The following is a 3,179-nucleotide window of genomic DNA, read 5'->3' as shown; positions in this document are numbered from 1 at the left end:
CACGAACAAACTAGGTGGAGAAGACCAAACAAAGGTGTGCTAGCACCTTAGGATGTTCGGCCAAGGAGGAGGAGAGGGAGAGGAGAATGAGAGCAAGGAAGAAGATGGAATGAATGCCTTGAATTGCATTCACTTGCAATTCAAATGTGTGGCCGGCCACAAATGTAACCCCCTTCTCATTTAATGTGGCCGGCCATTAAAGAGAGGATTTGTAACCTCCATGAGGTGGCATACACATGTGCTAGCCTTGATGATGTGGCACATCATCATTGGTCCTCATAATGCCAACTCATAAATGAGGTGGCAAATGGTCAAGTCAAACTTGACCTTTCATCTTCCTTCTCAAGTCAAATCAAACTTGACCAAATCTCTCTCATGGTTGATCTAATCTAACCATTTGATTCAAACCAACTTAATATAATGAATCTAATTCATTTAATTAAATTGATTCAATGAGTTATAATCTAAATTAAACTCGTTGAACACATGAATCAAATTGAGTCCAACTTAATTAGTACAATTAAGATTACCCTTAATCCAATTTGGTTCATCACATGAACCTAATCCTCTTGGTTCATCATATGAACCTAATCTCCATCTAATTGTCCTTTGTGTGTGACCCTATAGGTTCTTGTAACGTTGGCAATGCTTCTAAACCCATTTAGAAGCATAAGTAATGAGCAGTATCTAGCAACACATCATTACTACCCAAGTTACAAGAATGTTGAGATCCAACATCACCTTATGACTACTAATTGTGACTCCTCACAATATATGACATTGTCCTTCTATCCTAGACATCTAGATTGATCAATGTGAGGCATAGACTGTGTCATCCTCTCACCAATCTAAATCTTGAACTCCAAATAGACTCACTAAATCAAATGAACTCAATATCTCATATTGACTCATTTGGGCATGGCCATGCACTTCGTAGTCTCACTCTATCAAGAATATCGATGTCGCTCCCGTCATATAGGAGGGATAGATCCCATCTACATCACTCACATCCCTCTGCATAATTCGTTACATACCCAGTAATCGTCTTTATAGTCCACCCAGTTATGAGTGACGTTTGACAAAATCAAAGTACATAACTCCTTATGTAGGGATCCATGGTGACTTCAGGTCCAAGGACTAGTAGTCATATTAATAGCCACATGAGTAAGTATATGATACCCATATAACGATCCATGATACTTTCTCATGGCGGGTCATTCAGTATACATTCTCCAATGCATACCCATGTGTCAACTTGATATCTCTATATCCATGACTTGTGAGATCAAGTCATCGAGTTGACCTACATGCTAGTCTTATTGCATTAACATTGTCCCTGAATGTTAACACTCGACTAGGAATGATTAAGAGTAGTGTTCCCTATATCATCTCATTATTGGTTCAACTAACTGATTGATATAGGTGAGAACCTTCTACTCAAGGACGCTATTATACTTAGTTTATTTGGCACCAATACAAGTAAGTATAATAACCTAAAACAAATGTCTTTATTTATATATAAGAATATGATACAACAAGTCCATAATACAATCATCAAATGATTGGCTCTAGGGCTCTAACTAACAGTCACTAAAGACATTACTCGTTAAAGTCAAGGAGATCAATGCTAGAGAACCAGCAGGCTCACCAAAAATGGGTCGAGCAAAAGTAGATGTCAACTACCAATCAAGCTCGAAGTGTCCAACTGGCTAACAAGTTCATCAAAGCAGATCGCACGTCTGGCCAGGATCACTACAGCAAGAATATCATATTCTCATTACTACTCGAAGGAACGCTAAGGCGACCAGAACTCTTATCCGATTGGATGCGAAACAATCTACTAGACCGAGGTACTACAAAGAAGAGCGACGGAGATCGACTGGGCAGGGATTCTCGACCGAGCGGCTCCCCCGCTCGGCCAAACAGTGGGACCCCTCCCATATCTTGTAATATCCTCTTGGAGATAATGTCGCTGACAATAGGGCAAGGTCAACAAGCAAATTGCACAACAGAAGCTTCTACTGTCATGTCAGAGATTTACCAGCTTTGCTGAGATATAGTGTTAGAGACACTTTTCTGACATGTCTTTTCATAGGACAGTTTGGAAAACATGTTCGCACCTCGAGGAGTGTGCATGTCACCTACTATAGCACTATATAAAAGGGGGGTCCATGTACCGGCAGAAATATGTGCTATCTGTTATTTGCGCTTGTACTTTCACTGCTACTATGTTGCTCCGCCTTCTTTCTACTATTCCGGTGACTGACTTGAACATCGGAGGGTCAGCACCGAGGACCTCTTCCCTGGCCTGACACTGACATTCTGTGTGTTGCAAATCGGAGCGAAGTCTTCACGGGGTCAACAGAGGAGCCACATACCCAGCCAGCCTTCTTCATGATTTTCGGATAAGATCACTAGTCAAGCATCCGGTCAATCTTGACCTATTTGACTCTTTTGGTCAACATTTAACCGTCAATATCCCATATGGATAATTGCACCTACAATCTCCATACATTGTCAAATATCAAGACTCAAACTTGAGTCAATTCAAGGTTAGTCAACCTGATTAATTTTGACCTAGAAAAAATTATACCAACACACTAATTTTTATTTGAGTTCATTTGAATGTGTTCAAGTTTATTAGTGAATTTTAACCAAAACCTTTTTGACGTCGTCAGTAAATTTTAGCCAAACTCATAGTCACTAATGATCTTAAATTTATCAAATTTGATTCAAATCAAAATTATTATATTTATCAAACACTATTATATTCTTGAGACTCTCATTAGTATAATTGTGTCCTTATTTTTTGTTATTTCATCCCATATTTTAATTTGTTGTGAGATTTTAAAATTTTTTAAAGAGAAAAATAATATTTTAAAAATTCATTATAATGTAACTCATTTTTTGAAATTTTAAATGTGCTTTTATGTAATTTAATAAATATGAAATTCATTAAATTTTTTTTTGAAATTTTAAATGTGCTTCAATGGCTAATATATATTAGATAAACACACATAGGAAGAAGTTTTTTTCAAAAGAAATGTATAATCTAATAAATGTGAAAGTAGGGTGAGCGATTTAGATATTAATAAAAATTGAATAAGTGATCAAGTAAAACGCATGACAAATGAGATCCATTGAAATTTAACTGTTTGCACAATCTGACAAACGAATAC

Source organism: Zingiber officinale, chromosome 1A, assembly GCF_018446385.1.
Source record: "Zingiber officinale cultivar Zhangliang chromosome 1A, Zo_v1.1, whole genome shotgun sequence".
NCBI classification, from domain to species: domain Eukaryota; kingdom Viridiplantae; phylum Streptophyta; class Magnoliopsida; order Zingiberales; family Zingiberaceae; genus Zingiber; species Zingiber officinale.
This window is presented reverse-complemented; position numbering follows the sequence as displayed.